Source organism: Sus scrofa, chromosome 11, assembly GCF_054392235.1.
Source record: "Sus scrofa isolate SSC_HxYL_T2T_F1_AM1 chromosome 11, Sscrofa_HxYL_maternal_Yorkshire_Landrace_v2.0, whole genome shotgun sequence".
Taxonomy (NCBI): Eukaryota; Metazoa; Chordata; class Mammalia; order Artiodactyla; family Suidae; genus Sus; species Sus scrofa.
This window is the reverse complement of record NC_139393.1, coordinates 14,362,674-14,380,802: the sequence shown is the minus strand read 5'-3', so window position 1 is coordinate 14,380,802 and position 18,129 is coordinate 14,362,674. Positions and strand designations below refer to the sequence as shown.

The 18,129-nt window shown below is 37.0% G+C and overlaps 1 long non-coding RNA gene across 1 annotated transcript; it reads right to left on the bottom strand.

Moving 5' to 3' along the window:
• Nucleotides 1-2,202: 2,202 nt before the first annotated feature.
• Nucleotides 2,203-10,813, bottom strand: LOC146398539 (uncharacterized). Its single transcript, XR_014819333.1, has 2 exons — nt 8,411-10,813; nt 2,203-8,122 (listed from the first exon to the last, which is right to left on the bottom strand). It is a non-coding gene; the product is annotated as an uncharacterized LOC146398539 (long non-coding RNA).
• Nucleotides 10,814-18,129: the final 7,316 nt, after the last annotated feature.

The window sequence follows — 18,129 nt, the reverse complement described above, 5'->3', positions numbered from 1 at the left end:
TGTGCTTAGCTCTGCAACAAATGAAGAGATGCGTCACAAGTGCCATCGATTTTCAGGGAAGTATTGATCCATGAAAACTGAGGAAACAGGATAAGGTCTCCCGGAAGAGCTAGCAAGACAGGCTTTAGGAAGAAGGAGGAAGAATCCCAGTTTACTTGTAAGACAATGATTTTGAAGGGTAGGGGTGGAAATGGGTATTGATGTGTGTTTATTCAAGAAGCACTGAGTTTACATGTTTGGCAATAGTGACGAATTGGTTGAAAGTGCAATAACGTTAAAAAGATAAATGCAGGCCATGCTGTGGAAGCCTTTTAATTCTATTTTTTTTTATTTTACAGAAGCTTCAGAGCAAGCTGATGACCTACGTATGTAGGGTAGATTGAAGGGGTCGTTTTGGATGGAGGGATCTATCAAGTAAGTGGTAGAAGTGATACAGTATTTTGATGTAAGTAAAAGGGAGGGAAGTATCAAGCCCCAACTAGAGTCTTCTCTAGAGAACAAGGAAGAAGTCTGTGGGAGAGGCATTCTGGAGATACAGCAGTATCCTGTGCCCGGTCCTTCCCTGCTCTGCCTCATCTTTATCTAAGACGCAAATGTTCTTTATTTTTTGGTCTTTTTGTCTTTTCTAGGGCCACACCTGCGGCATATGGAGGTTCCCAGGCTAGGGGTCGAATTGGAGCTACAGCTGCCGGCCTACACCAGAGCCATAGCAACGCGGGAACTGAGCCATGTCTGCAACCTACACCACAGCTCAGGGCAACGCTGGATCCTTAAACCACTGAGGGAAGCCAGGGATCGAACTGGCAACCTTGTGGTTCCTAGTTGGATTCATTAACCATAAGATGCTAAGTTCTTCAACTCGTCTACTCAGGACCTGCTTGCTGCCCTTTGCTAATGTGTTATGATGATACCCAAGCAAAATACTTGCTTCAGAGCCAAGTATTGCCTTTAATAGCTTATATAAGATGACATATTTTTAATCCAAAGGACTGATGCTAACAATAGAAATGCAGGCCTTGTGGAAAGTCTAGGAGCTGATTTTGAATTTGGATCACGATATCTCTTTGCTTTCATGAAGAAAACTCTGGCATGGGAATTATTTCCCATGAAGGAATGGTATGACATAAAGAGAACAGCACAATAAATCTCAGAAGATGAAAAATAATACTAGAAATACTAAGAAATACAAACAATGCTTAATGAGACTCCGTATCTTTCCTTTTTCTTTGTTTTGACAAACTGAAGTAATTGAAAGGAATATATTTTTTATAAGAATTTAATTAATGGAGAGTTATGGAAGATGGAATAAAAATGCCATAAAATAAGTGATTATGGAGGAGGGAAGAGAAACAAAGATACAAAATAATTTTTAATTTTGCTTCAGAACGAATAGGTGGAAAATAAAAATGCATGGCCCTATCAAATGTGACTTGACTGAAATCACAAAACCAGTCAGTGAGGAATACTGCAGTCCTGGCTCCCTACATGGGTCACTCATCATATCTTGTTGTATAGTATTTCCTCAGATTATAATATTCTGACCGGGGGAAACTCCAACATTCAAGGTCAAGCTCTATATATCATTTTCTTCAAAGAAAGCCTTTCCTGATGTGATCTAGTTAGGGATCTCGAGATAAGATCTTCCCGGATTACCTGGAGGGGCATCCTGTAATCACAGGAGTTCTTTAAATGTGGAAGAGGGAGGCAGGAGTGTCAGAATGATGTAGTGTGAGAAAGACTTGACCGACTCTTGCTGTGTTTGAAAATGGAAGGGGGCCATGAACCAAGGAATACGAGAAGCCTTTAGAAACTGCAAGAGGGGAGGAAATGGATTGAAATCTAAACCTGCAGAAGGAACACAGCCCTACCATCACCTTGATTTTTACCTCCATCAAATCATTTTGGACTCCTGACTTCCAGAACCCTAAGAGAATGAATCGACGTTATTTTAAGACACTGAGTTGTGGTAATTTGTTAACAAGAGTGAGATGAAATTAAGACAGGACTACTCTAGTGCTCTGATCATCTAATCATACCTAAGCTTTTCACTGTCTACCATTATTGTTTTTTGGCTGTACCTGAGGCAAGTGGAAGCTCCTGGGCCAAGGATCAAACCCTTGTCACAGTTGCGGCTGTGCCATAGCTGTCGCAATGCAGGATCCTTAACCTGCAGCACCTTAGGGGAATTTCCCGTCTATTATCTTTTTCTCTTTTTCTTTTTAGGGCCACCCCTGCAGCATGTGGAAGTTCCTGGGCTAGGGGTCTAATCAGAGCTGCTGCTTCTGGCCTACACCACAGCCACAGCAATGTGGGATCTGAACACTGTCTTTGACCTACATTGCAGCTTGAGGAAAAACTGGATCCTTTAACCCACTGAGTGAAGCCAGGGATTGAACCCACATCCTCATGGATACTAGATGGACTCTTAACCTGCTGAGACACAGTGGGAACTCCCCATCATTGCTTTTTAAATTTGAGTGTCTTTTAAGAAATAACAGTTTCTTTTTAAAACCAATGCCCTTTACAGAGACCTGGACTCTTATGCTAATTCTAAAATTAGCAATATGTACTCTTGGGCAAGTTACATAATCTTCTGCAGTTTTAATTTTCTAACTGTATAATGATGATTATAAAACCAAATCTCGGGGAATTTTGTGAGGATTAACAATAATAAGTTCATTTCAGGCAACATTTTATGACTGGTAGAATAAAAATATGCATTTAAACAATCCAGTAATATAAAATCATTATACTATTAATACACAATCTTTTCATTAATAAATTAAAAATCATGCTAATATTTTTATGAAATATATATGGAATCCTAAAATACTAGAAATAGTATTAGGCCTTCAATATAACCACTCTCTTTCTTCTATTTATTGCCTGTAAACTTATAATTTTATACTATGGCCCCATCCCTCAGATGAGAGAGTTTGTTGGGACAGAGGTTGAAATTAAATGGGGTTTTGGGAATCAGAAAAAGTATGCCACATTTAGAGTATTAAGCAATGAGGTCCTGCTGTGTAGCACAGGGAACTATATCCAATCACTTGTGATGGAACATGATGGAAGATAAGATGAGAAAAAGAATGTATATGTACGTATAACTGGGTCACTTTGCTGTACAGTAGAAATCGATAGAACATTGTAAAGTAACTGTAATAAAAAATTAAAAAAAGAAAAAGTATGTTACATATATCTTAACATTTATAGAGCTGTGTGTATTAGCAGTTACTCTCTGTATCGCTATTCCTAGCTCTTAACAATTACTACGTTATATTGCTACCAATCTTCACATGTGACTATTCTCTGTTGGCTAATAGATATAATATATATGTACGGATGCTACGCTCTGTATGATAATAGACGTATGGAACGAGCTTTAAGTTGGCTGTTAAAACGGGGTTTGAATTCTGACTCTTACTAAGTATGTAGACTCTGGTCATCTAATTAACATATAAATTAAAATGAGAACTTTTACTGAATATGCAAAATAACTGACATTCTGTATGCAAACGCATCTCTGTAGCACAGAGCCAGGTACACAGAATGGTCCCATAAACGTTATTTTATTTTCTCTTTGAGGATTGAGCATTATAGCTCTTTTGTTTCCTCACTATCTCTTTTTGAGATAAGCCCCTAAGAAACTCAAAGTGAAAATTTGTTGCAACTGAGAATTATGAAAAGTCTATTAAGATAATAAAATAACTCAAAGAAATCCACCATGGAATATATTTTAACATTAAGAAAGAAATAATGGAAAGTCTATATTTTGTCAACATGCCATTATTATATATTCAGGGTCAGAAGTATTTTGAAATTCTGATACATTGTACTTTTTCTCAACTATATTTCAAAATGGGGAATTTACATATGGCCTGGAAATATAGTGTTTAGAAAATCTGCTTTTTCATTGAATCTTTAAAAGAAAATGTGCCAAATAAATAGTTGATAAAATGTAGTTTTAAATGAAGAAGCAGAGATAGTAAGGCATTTAATTTCAAAACATAATTCAAAGTTGCCTCATAACCAGTTTCTACCTCTAGATGCTGCCCTATCTAAACCATCTCACTAGGTTAAAACTATCTTTTCTGTTAACTTCACTTTCATGTTAAGAAAAATCCCAAATAACTCCCCATTACCTGTAGAGTTAAAACCAAACTTCTCTGCTTGTCACTCAACATCTTCCATATTCAGACCCCCATATGATCTTTCTAGCCATAGTTACTTCTATTCTACTATGAAATATACATGCTGTAACATGTGCTTTATGCAATGACCATGTGACCTCTTCTCTTGCTGTGATTCAGAAAAGGCTTGGTCTCTACAACATTTGTAATGGAGCTCTCCCCAGTTAAAGCATTTAATGCTTCTGTTCCTCAGGATTCACATGCTCATAAAAAATTACAAGTTCTATATGTCTTCCCTGAAGTCTTTCCCGATTGCTTGAGAGAGAATTTACACCTCATCTGTAGTTCCATAAAATCTATACGTCTAACTTGTCGATGTCACAGTCTGCCTTATGTTACAGGCTGTTTGTAAGTTTATCTCCACACCCGGGCTCCACTGGACATTCACCTCAAATGACTGGGATGAAGAATTTGCCTTTGTAGCGCCTTCAATACACACCTTGCTGTCGTGATAATTCATTGAAAGACATAATAAATATTTCTTAAGTATTCACTGTATGATCCATGTAAAAGTGGATGTTAGGCAATGAAAATCAATGAAAGCGTTTGCTGCTCTGTCCAGATTTCCTTCATCAGGCCAAAATAGTCATACTCCACTGCTGCAGTGACGGCTGCTAGGGACTCCCAACACCTCTCTCCTCTTGCCCTGGTTGAACAAGAGTGCTCTGCTTATGCAGCTCAAAGGCAGTGGCTGACTGGCCTGGATGCCAGTGGCTCAAAGTTATGCCAGTTTTGTGGTGGAGTTTATGCCCCAGAGCTCCCTGTGGGTTCCGCCTGCAGGACAACACCGGCCTTGGGAGACATCCTTGCACAGCTCTCCCCTCTGTCTCTCCTACTTCCTTCACATTCTTTCTTCTCAGAGCAGTGTTTCCTTAATGCCACGAACATCTGACTTCCTTCTCAGGCTCTCAGATGATCCAAACTGAAGGTTGCTCTGGTATTATTCACAATAGTCAAAATGTGGAAACACCTAAATGTCTGCCAACTAATGAGTGGATAAAAAAGATGCGGTATATCTTAATACAGTACTACAATCATCATACTGTATTAGATAACATCATCATAATACAGTCTTACAATATGACTAGAGTGAACAAATTCTATGAATTTAGGGTACAGAAAAAAATTCTATGAATTTATGGTACAGAAAATTTTTCACACTCCAAAATATCCCTTTGACTATCTATTATGGTACCTGAAACCATTCCATCAGTGACTGCCTCCTTTGAAAACTTTCTGAACTTTTAAAGAGTCCCTTTTCATAAAAGGATCATTTTCACCACACTCCGCTAAGTTTAATGAAGATGAATTGATGCCTGCATGAAAGCAAATAATAAAACTGAAGGACTCCAAGAAAGAAGCCACGGAATAAGAAGTTATAGAGATAAGGAAAGAGAGAACTTTTTGTAAAGAAAGCTGGAGGATATACAAAATTCCCTTTGCTTAAGTCACAATTTGCCTTTCGACCTCCTGTTGTACTGTTGGGCTATGGCACCTCTCAGCCATTTCCCATCCTCAAAGCAGTTCTGGATTCCCAGTAGGTAAGAGCATGGATTGGATTGTAATTAAAGGATCCTTCATCACCTTGAAGTATTTACTCTGAATCTGGCCAGTCTCTTGTTCCATGTGATTTTGAATGGAGAGATTAAAGAGCAGGAGGGCAGCTTCTAAGAACATTGCTTTATGCTAAACATAAATTGATTGTTTGGTAGCTTTCTCTAAAAACACTGAAAGTAATCTGATTCTAACTCTACCACATAATTAATGTAGATTAAAATTAACACCCAAATCCACTTCTCAAGGAAAAAAAAAAAAAAAAAGGTACCCAGGCACACACACAGTTGGCAATGCCCACAGAATCCCTTAGGTCAGTCCCTAGAGCCCAGAATGAGAACTGCTTCTCTGAGAAAAAGAAAGCTGAGAAAGACCGCAGTCTACCCATGATAGAGACTGTTGTGATGCCACGAGAGAAGAAACTCAGATAAAACTTGAAAAGTGTAATTGCCCATTTAGATGTCAAATAAGACTTCTTTATAGAAATGAAGAATGGTTGAAACAAAAAATATTCAGGGTTTATGTGGAATAAATTGCCTCTTCAAAATAAAAAATTAAATTAAATTAAGCCCCAAGCTTGCCTAAGTTCCACACTCATAAGAAGACCATGGCATAACCAAACAGTCTGGTCTGAGATAAAGTAAGGAGTCTTAATGTGCCTCTAGAGCCCATGTGACCCAAAGTCACTCTTTGCTCTTTAGGCACAAATCTTATTTCTGAATTTGACTTAGAGCTATTGAAACACTTAATGTATAGAACACTGTAGAACTCTTCGAAATTAAGGCAGGGAAATAATGAAAAATAGAATGAGGACATGTGCGTTCCCCTTTTCTCATTAGCTCACAGAATTCTATTAATTTCCTAGGCTGTCATCACAAATCTTTACCTCCTGTGAAGCTTTCACAGTCCTTCACACAGGCAGGATTAACCACTCCCTTATTTGTGTTCTATTCCTATAACCCAGGCTTTATGACTCTATAATAGGAGGTTCCTAAGTGTATTGTAACTTCCTGGGCATGTACCACTGTTTATGAACCTATTTGTGCATGTACTCAATGTTTATGACTCTATTACAATGATTTGTGTATGTACCAGTCTCCTCCACCAGACTGTGCTTTGCTGAAGGGCAAGAAATAAGCAACGTAGCATTACTCACTCTGGTATCTTCGTGTTCAGTACAAGCACACAGTAAACATCTTTAAACAGATGAATGTGCAATTCATTTTTAGTCCTATCTATTAATCAAAAAAACTTTGATGCACAGATTTTTCTACAGATAAACTTTGATACTCAAGGCATTCAAAACATCCAGTCATTCTAGAGTCAGAGGTGCGGCTTTCTAATTTTCAATTACCACTTTAGAAACAAGACGACCCTACAAAGACACTTTACCAAAAATAAATACCATGCTCTAGCAAGACTAGCCTTCTGTGTCCCTAAATAGAACATATCTGCCCTCAAGTTCTTTCTTTTCTTTTCTTTTCTTTTTTTTTTTTTTGTCTTTGTGTCTTTTTAGGGCTGCACCCTTGGCATGTGGGGGTTCCCAGGCTAGGGTTCTAATCGGAGCTGTAGCTGCCGGCTGACACCACAGCCACAGCAACGCCAGATCCAAGCCACGTCTGTGACCTACACGGCAGCTCATGGCAACACCGTATCCTTAAGCCACTGAGCAAGGCCAGGGATCGAACCTGCATCCTCATGGATACTAGTCAAATTCATTTCTGCTGAGCCACGATGGGAACTCCTCAAATTCTTAATATCTGCAATTACTCCAGGTGGAACAGTTTTATCATCATCTTTTCAAGTTCTATTAGAACTTATTAATCAAACATACTTTTTCATTCTTTATCACAGTTGTTCAATTATGATTATATCTTCCCATAGATGATAAATTTCTGTTAATTCTTTGTAAATAACTGATATTCCAGTGTTAACTACTTCAGACTAAATGTGACAAAAAGAGTAATTACCTAAGATAGCATGTTGAGTAGGAAAAATTGAGGTATTTGGTATTAATTTAAATTGCAACTGTTCTTCATAATAGATACGTGCATAAAAGTAAGAAAATTATTTAATCTAAGACACAACTTTCTTATCTGTAAGATAATAAATAATACATGCCTTTCAGAGTTCAGGAAAATAAAAGATAATGCATGTAACAAAAGTATGCTTAATTGGTACTTAAGAAATGCAAATTATTACCATCATCACACTTTGTTATAGTCAATACCTTCTTTGATTTGTAAGAATATAAAAAATTACATGTAAGTTTTTAAAATTCAGCCTCAGAAGAAAACATTTTCTCTAAAAGTAATTCACTGCAAAATAGAAATTTACAAAAAAATTAGTATTCTTTTTGAAATAAGAATGAACATCTAGGAGTTCCCGTCGTGGCGCAGTGGTTAACGAATCCGACTAGGAACCATGAGGTTTTGGGTTCGGTCCCTGCCCTTGCTCAGTGGGTTAATGATCCGGCGTTGCCTTGAGCTGTGGTGTAGGTTGCAGACGTGGCTCGGATCCTGCGTTGCTGTGGCTCTGGCGTAGGCCGGTGGCTACAACTCCGATTCGACCCCTAGCCTGGGAACCTCCATATGCCGCGGGAGCGGCCCAAGAAATAGCAAAAAGACAAAAAAAAAAAAAAAAAAAAAAAAAAAAGAATGAACATCTATAAGAAGAGAATTAGTTGATATAAGAAAACAGATAAGAACACAACAAATTCAGTGGCAGAATTGAAATTAACATTGCAAGACATAAAAAGCAAAAATGACGTTAATGATATTCAAATCACTGAATTGGAAATTCAGTACAAATCTAATTACAAGTAAAAAAAATAAACAATAACCATAAGCATGTTTGGGAACTTTATGAGACTACAAATTACGTTTTTGAAAATCTTGAAAAAGTAGGAAGAAACTTTAGATTCCTAGATAAGATGTTTTTCCTTGGACTAGAAAAGAAGAAGAAGAAAAAAAAAACACAGTGAGAACACTGAAGATAAAACTTTTAAGAAATGACTATGAGTAAAGTTTATTAAGTGGACTTATAAGATAAATAGGAAAAAAATGACCTTTATAATAGGAAAATAATTACAAAAAATAAACGAAGAGGCAATTTCCAAAAGAAGATATTTGATAAAGATTTGTAAAAATCGCTAAACTTAGTATTTAATTTATTAAAAATGTTTATCTTTAAACCAGAGTTTATCAAACTAAGTGAAATAAGTCAGAGAGAGAAAGACAAATACCATATGATATGACTTATATGTGGAATCTAAAATACGGCACAAATGAACCTGTCTGCAAAACAGACACAGACTCCAGACTTAGAGAAAAGAGCTGTAGTTGCCTAGGGGTCGGGGGAGGTATGGACTGGCAGTCTGGGGTTAGTGGATGCAAATTATTACATGTGGAAGAGATAAACAGCAAGGCCCTACTGTCTAGCACAGGGAAATATGTATCAGTTCCCAAAATAGGCCATAAAGGAAAAGAATATAAAAAAGAATGTATTTATAGGTATAACTGAATCACTTAGCTGTACAGCAGAAATTGGCACATTATAAACCTATCATACTTCACCAATTTTCTTTTCAAATGTGCATGTATTAAAATAATGATAATACCTAGTGTTGATAGGAGGGTACAACATCTACTCTGGTACGTGTTTGATAGGAGAGAATGCTAACCACATATTTTTGGAGTTCTACTTGGAAATGTATCAAAAGATCCTCAAATGTAGCTCCCCTTCAACTGAGGAATTTTTCCTGTCTTATTCTAAGAAAATAATTAATTGTGCAAATATATTGTATATAGATAATTATCACAACATGATTGATAGTAATGAAAAATTGGGGATAAATGGTTTACAAATAGAGATTAGCCTATTAAATTGTCAATTTAAGTAATATGTTTTTATAACATATTATTTCATTTAATCCTCATGATATAACCATACATTGTTATAAATTTTTTCTTACCTATCATTTTACAGATACAGTTTCACAAAAAGCTAGCCCGTGAGGCATTACTAGTGGTAGAGTAATGAGATGATTCAAGCATTTTGACATTGGAATTTACATCCTATCCATTTCATATATTGTCTTTCCATATCCACATTCCCTGTATGGGAATATTATTCAGGCTTTAAACATGATATTTTAGATCGTATTTATTTATGGATAAGGACATGTGATTAAAAAATACTGTGCACATATCTGTATATCTATATGTCTGTCCATGTTGTATAGGTCCATTCAGCCTGCTAGAATAAAAATGCCATAACCTGGGAGACAGGATTAAGACGGCAGAGTAGAGGACTGGAGCTCACCTTCTCTCATAAAAGCAACAAAATTACAACCAGCTGCTGAACCACCTTCAACCAAACAGACTGCAAACTATCAAAAAAGATATCCTACTCCAGAAGATAAAGAGGAGGCCACATCAAGATGGTAGGAGGGGCGATTACACGATATAAGCAACCTCATACCCTCAGGTTGGGCAGCCCACAGACTGGAAAGTAACTATCACAGAGACTCACCTGCGGGAGTGAGAGTTCTGAACCCCACGTCAGGTCCTTGCGCCTGGGGATTGGGATTGGAAGAAGAAGCCCCCAGGGCATTTGGCATTGAAGGCCAGTGGGGCTTGTGCGCAGGAGCTCCATGGGACTGGGGAAACGGAAACCCCATTCTTGAAAGGCGCTCATAGGGTTCCGTGTGCACTGGGTTCCTGGGCAAAGCAAAGGCTCTATAGGACCCTGACTGCAGGATCTCCTAGGAAAACAAGGGGTGATCGTGGCTTGTTGTGGGGGAAGGACAGTGGAGGCAAAAGTCTTGGGAATAATTGTCAGCATGTGTTCCTCTAGAGGGGACCATTTGGGGAAAATCCAGCCCCACACATCAGTGCTGAGAAGCCCCAGGCCAAACGACAAACTGGCTGGGAACACAGCCCACCCCCTCCATCAGCAAACAGGCTCCCTAAAGACCCCCCCGGCACACAGCCACCTCAAATCTCACGCAGACAAAAATGCCATAAACTGAGTCACCTATAAATGACAAAACTTTATTTCTCACCACTCTGGAGGGTGGTAAGGACACATAATTATGATGACCAAGTGCTGACAGATTCTGTGACTGGTGAGGACCTGCTCCCTAGTTCACAGGCAGCTGCTTTTTTCATTGCATCCTCATCTGGTGGAAGGAGTGAGGAAGCTTTTCTAAAGGCACTAGTCTCGTTCATGAAGGCTGAGTCCTCATAACCTAATCACTATCCAAAGCCCCCCCCCCTCCAAATATCATCCCATTGGAATATCAATTTTGGGGAGGGGAGGACAAAAAATTCAGCCTATAACATATGTCTATACCTATGTATCTATATTCACACATACAGATAAACACATAATCATATCTCAAAGGAGAAGGAGTGACTATAATCTAAAATATTAGTGGTAAGGAGTTCCCGGTGTGGCTCAGTGGTTAACGAATCCAACTAGGAACCATGAGGTTGCAGGTTTGATCCCTGGCCTCGCTCAGTGGGTTAAGGATTTGGCGTTGCCATGAGCTGTGGTGTAGGTTGCAGACGCGGCTTGTATCCTGCATTGCTGTGGCTGTGGTTTAGGCTGGTGGTTACAGCTCCGATTAGACCCCTAGCCTGGGAACCTCCATATGCCACGGGAAGCAGCCTTAGAAAAGGCAAAAAGACAAAAAATAAATACATAAATAAATAAATAAAATATTAATGGTAGTGTCTCTACATGAGGGGATTAGTGATGCTTTTCACATTTTTTCTTTTTGCATATTTTCATTACCTAATTTTTGTGTGATGAACACTCATTCATATGTAATAAAGTTGTTAAAATAGGCAGTTCTACTAAAAAGTACACTGAAATTTTTGAAATGCATAAAAAGTATATTTTTGAATGATATCAAAATATTATCGTTGGTAGAAATTTAGTTAATTCCATTTCAATGTTTATCTTTTGTTTTGTTCTAGGTTTCATGAAATACTGTAGTACGATGTAGTGAAAAATGCCTTCAAAGTTGGCACATACTCCTAGAAATAAAGCATTTATTTAGCATTATTACAACTGTATAGAATCCAGGGAAGCATGCAAAATGTTGAAGGAACTCTGTTGTGAATTACAGATAGTTTTTTCTTCTTAAGCTGTGTTTTCCAAACAGTCTAAGAATGATCAAACAATATTACTATTTTAAAAATGAGTATTATTCAGACACAGTAAATCAATATTGATCTGAATACTATCCCCCTTGTATAATTTCCATTTCGTTTTTTCCCACAATGTGATAAATTATAGGGTAAACTTGTTATTGATATATTTATATCATATAAATATTTTGATTTAAATTTTCCACCAACCCTAACATTGTCTGTATAGTTATATCAGTAAGGGTATTCTGATTTTAGCCAATGCCTTTCAAGTTTCCAAAAGCTGGGTCTACTCCTTTGAATACCTACTGCTCCTAACACTTATTAAACATCCTAACATTCATCTCTCATGAACAATTTCATAATACAAATCTTTGGAGACTTTTGGCATAGCTCTTCTAAAATATAAGTATTCAGAGAGCACTAGAACAATGATCTCATTAATTTCTCTCCAAAGCCCTGAGAGGTAAATGGCAGGTCTGACCTGTGAGATGGATTAGTAGGCATTTTCATTAAGTCTGTGGCAGACACTGAGGAAGGTGGCCAGCACTTAGCCAGATGGAATTAAACATTAAAAGACACTTTGTAGAAGTGACGAGATGCTACAGAAGGGAATTTTACAGAGATTGCTTCTGTGAAGGAACAAGAATAAACATGTACTGCCAATTGGGAACAAAAAACAAAATAAGAATTGGAAATTATAAGTAAAAGAAAAAAATACAGACACACTTTACAATTTTTAAAAAATGAGACAGATATCAGATTTTCATAAGGCAAAAATTTATCCTCCACAATATACTAGGTATTTGATACATTCTACCTGAAGTGCATTGTCTAGTTTTTCTCCAACCTGAGAGAAATGAGGAAAAGTTCCCATATAGACAAAGACTTCTGATATAAGAAAAAGATTGAAATACAGGACGTTTTAGAGATTAAAACGTTTTCTGCTGATTTGGGGTGGGAGAGAAAAGTCGATATTTTCAATATATTTTAAGTATGAGAAATGTTATAAAACGAGAGAGACTTAATTTCATCATCTCCAAAGGTCAAACGAATGTAAATACCTTTAAAGGGCAACCTTAGTCATTGAGACAGAAGGGAGAGCTTTTAGATATTACCAGGTATATGATGCTGGAAAGGCTCAGAAGAGCTTGGGAGAGGGGCTTTTTCGTATTTTTTTTATTGTAGTAAAATATACCTAACATATAATTTACCACTTTAAGCATTTTTAAGTGAACAATTCTGTAGCATTAATTATATTCACTTATAGACACTTACAGACAGACATCTATAGATTCATTCTCTATTCATTATATTTACAATATAGTTTCCCTCTCTTAAGTCCCTGGTAACCTCTAATCTACATTCTGTCTTTATGAATTTGTTCCTTCTAGGTAATACACGTGAGCAGAATTATACATTGTTCATCTTTCATGTCTGGATTATTTCACATAGTCCAATGTCTCTAAGGCTCCTGCCTGTGATAGCATGTATCAGAATTTCACACTTTTTAGGGCTGAATAATATTCCATTGTATGTATTTTTTTCCACAAGGTTTCTATTTGTTTTGTTTTGTTTTTTTGGGTATATATGTGTGTGTGTGTGTGTGTGTGTGTGTGTGTATTTTTTTTTTTTTTTTTTTTTTTGCTTTTTAGGGCTGTACCTGTAGCACATGGAGGTTCCCAGGCTAGGGGTCAAATCAGAGCTGCAGCTTCTGGCCTACACCACAGCCACAGCAACAGGGATATGAGCCATGTCTGTGACCTACACCACAGCTCAAGGCAACGCCAGATCCTTAACCCACTGAATGAGGCCAGGGATTGAACCCGCAACCTCATGGTTCCTAGTTGGATTCATTAACCACTGAGCCGCTACAGGAACTCCCATTTTGGGTATATTGTAAACAATTTTTAAAAGTCTTTGTTTAGTGAGTTTAATGTCTGGACCTCTTAGGTCTTGGTTTCTTCCAGTTGTTTCCTGTCAGTGGCCCAAACCGTTTTGTTTCCTTCTAGGCCTTGAATAGTTGGGTTAGAAACTGGACATTTGAATAATGCTTTGTGATAACTCTGGAAATCAGGTTCTCTCCTCTCTTCCCAAGTATTGTTGTTGTCGATTGTTAAGGACACAGTAATCCATTTGGATACTGAGTTTTCTAAAAAAGGTTGTGTATTGACCTTTGTAAACCGTCTATGCAAAATGTATTCTTTGTGTGTTATCACTGAAATCTCTGTTCCATTACTTCAGTGTCAGTAATCTAACAAATTTCCTTAAACACACAGCCAGAAAGAAAAAATAATTCCTTCTTGGCCTTGCAGCTTGACTCTGAACTGAGATACTTCTTCAATGATCAGCTAGGCTGCCGATAATTCTACCTTAGCCTTCACTTGCACGAAGTCCACACATCCATCAGAAATGCAAGCCTAGACCACCTGCTAGAGTCATGAAAATTAAAACCAAAATAAATAAGTGGGACCTAATTAAACTTAAAAGTCTTTGCACAGCATAGGAAACCTAAAACAAAGTGAAAAGACAACCCACAGAATGGGATAAAAGTCTTTGCAAATGAAGTAATCAACACGAGATTAATCTCCAAATTATTCAAATATCCCATATAGCTTTATACCGAAATAAATAAATAAATAAACCAAGCCAATTAAAAAATAGTGAGAAGATCTAAACATACATTTCTCCAAGTAAGACAGACAGATGGCCAAAAAGCACATGAAAAGATGCATACCATCACTAATTATTAGAGAAATGCAAATCAAAATTATTGAAATCAGGGATGGACCTACACCACAGCTGCAGCAACACGAGATCCTTTAACCCACTGTGCCAGGCCAGGGATTGAACCCATGCCTCTGCAGCAACCTGAATGACTGCAGTTGGGTTCCTAACCCACCGTGCCTCAGCGGGAACTCCAGGATGATATTTTTGTTGTCATTGTTGTAGCTACTTTTTATTTGATTAGGGACTTACCCAGAATTATTATGTAAAGTCTTCTGTGCTTTGTAGAATGTGGCTATTGGAGTGTGTGCTCACTTGGGTTAGAGATCATCTATTGATTTGTTAGAGATTTCATTTAATTCCTTGAGGCATTAAGTCTTATTTTCCTTTTATGTTCTGGCCAGCCTCCTATATGTGCCAACTCATATTTACAGCCTGAGAGAGTTGTGTTGTAAACTACTGCCTGTGATTTTTTTCAACTGATTTCCTGGAGATGGGCTTTTTCTCATGGAGCAAGCTCTAAAATTAGGTCAAATAACAACAACATCCTGCAAATGGAGCTTTTCCAAGGAGAGCTGTGAGACTGGCCAAATACTGACAATGCTCTGGGAATAGATTCTTTAGAAACTTCAAACTCATCTGCTCCCTCAGGTGCCTGCAACACTGCTGGTTGACAGAGCTTAATGGTTGCAAGGCTACCAGCTTCCAAAGCGACTAAGTTGGGGAATTGGAGATAGGAATAGGTCAAATTAAAATGACATAAACTGATATTCTCAACTAGGTTCAGCAGTTTTTCTTGAAAAAATGTTTCTGAGATTGTTACAAGCCATTCATTAATATTCAGAGTTTCAAAGAGTTGATTTTCACAATATTTGGTCAGTGTTTTTGTTTCTTTTATGTAAGGACTTATTTGCAGAGGTTCCCATTCTGCCTTTTCTTAAAGTAGATAATGTGTTTTTGGCAGCCTTTTAAGACCTGTTAAAACTCAGTAAACCATTAAACACATATTGCCATGGTTTGGAGGAGAAAAAAAGAAAAATCGCATGAACCTCTTTTCAGTTAGAAAGTCCAGTTACAGAATTAATTTTTCTCAAAATGGTATCGCTTTACCAGTTTAGCATATTTTGAAGTATTATAACAATTAACTCTTTTCCAGTAACTAAAGAAAAGGGAAGTCTTTAATATTTCCCATGAAGTCTATTTGAGGTCCCAGGAAACATAACTCCTTGAATACATGAAAGGCAGGCTTTGCAGTTGTCAAGAAGATGGGATTCTGGATTTCAACAGTTCATATTCAAATCTTGGTTCTGTCACTTGCTAGCTATGTGACCTCAGCTAAACTGCTTAATTTCTCTGTACTGGAGTTTTTTTTTAATATGTAAAGGTCTAATAATAATCACATTATTACACATTTAGAAGGATTAAATGAGTGATTATTTTCAGTGTGCCTAGGATATTGCGTGGCATATACAAACACTGCATAAGCATCTTCCATCTAAAACGTAAAATGGAATAATGCCATGCGGGATTCATAACTATGCACATGGATCTCCATACAGTTTCCAGAAACAGGAAAAGAAAAATCTTTGTGGTCTATATCTCATTCTTTTAATTGCAGTGACAATGCAGCTGTAACCTCAACCTTTCCCAACTATTCCAGCCCATTTCATGGCTTAAACTAAAAGAAAAATTAGTAGAATCATTTAACTCTTTACCCTGAGACAGAGAGAAGTGACTGAAATCTCCATTTTCTTTGGCATGATCCTGAGTTCTCTTTCTGTGCTTGGGTTTAAAACTTTAAAAGAAATATCAGACCATTTTATGTCAGCAAGGTACTTGAAAGATAAATTTTTGTTAATGAAAATATACTTCAAATGAATGAGTAAAATAGAGATTCATGAAATTACTTAGTTAAAATACTTTCATTTGGTAGTTCCTTGGTAGGAGACCTAGTATTGTCTAATATTAGCCCTATTTGACTCATCAAGCCAACAGAGAAATAAAGTTGATTATATAGTCAAGTTTATAATAAACAACAGGAGAAATCAAAAAGTTATTATAGATTGAATTCAATTCAGGTATTCAAAATTTGATCGCACAGTTTTGTAACTTTGGTTTTCAAGAAAGTATAATTCTTATAGATGCCTCCCTTATGGTCAAATGTAGAGCCTAGAGTATTTAGCAAAGTGTACAAAATCCTCAGATAACTTTTACTATGCTTATTTTCCTCATTTTTAATTATAGGAATTTTGCAGATGTTAAGCCAGATGGGTCTTGTGTTTTTAAAAAACGGTATCTTAGAAGAGTATATAATTAGTTTGTGAGCAGTGTTTTCTCTCAATTACTCTTTTCAGTTACAGAGCAAGAGCTGGGGTTACATTTTTAGTTTTACTGTGTCAAGCACACTCTGTTTTGGAGGACAAATTTATTTTCTTATAGACAACTGTCTTATATTCTCCATTATTTTTAAAGGAAAGATCAATTTGTCAAAAATATGTCAGTAGAGTATATAATTTATCTCGGACAAGTTCATATTACCTATTGAGTAAAAACAGTTTTTAAACTACTTAAACACACTAGAAAAGTTGCATATATATAATTTGCTCTGTAATAATACCAAAATTATATTTCTTTCTTTTTTTTTTTTTTTTTGTCTTTTGTCTTTTTGTTGTTGTTGTTGTTGTTGTTATTGCTGCTATTTCTTGGGCCGCTCCCGCGGCATATGGAGGTTCCCAGGCTAGGGGTTGAATCGGAGCTGTAGCCACCGGCCTACGCCAGAGCCACAGCAACGGTGGATCCGAGCCGTGTCTGCAACCTACACCACAGCTCACGGCAACGCCGGATCCTTAACCCACTGAGGAAGGGCAGGGATCGAACCCGCAACCTCATGGTTCCTAGTCGGATTCGTTAACCACTGCGCCACGACGGAAACTCCAAAATTATATTTCTAATAAGAATTTTTGAGATACATTATTGTAACTGTAGTAATTCATTTTTGATGCTTAGAGTGAATCTTTAAAGGGAAATTCAAAACAGAAATGAGTAAAAAATTCCAAACAACCTTGTATTTTGTGACCGAGGTCTGTGGAGGCTAAGGAATTCTCTGACATTGTTGATGTAAACATTTCAGTATTTTCAAATTAATTCTAATTATTTTTGTCCTTACTCTTTCTTTTTATTTCTCTCTCTCTCTCTTTTCATTTCACATTGAAGGTAAACAATACGTAGCAGTTTTATGGATCATCAATACAATAACTTTAACTTTGATTGCTCTTTTGTTATGAGGCCTGGAGAGAGGTCTACATTTAAGGTATAATTGAGTTAGGGAACAGAATGTTGATTCACATCAGTTCGGCATTAGCCTGTAGCATTAAAAGAAAAAGTGCTAGAGTGTCTTTGTTTTCCATCATAATGTAGATAATATTCTTCTGTGATCTGTGCTTTTAAAATTTGAGTCAAGAAAACCTTCCCTAACCATACACAAGTTGTTTCATATT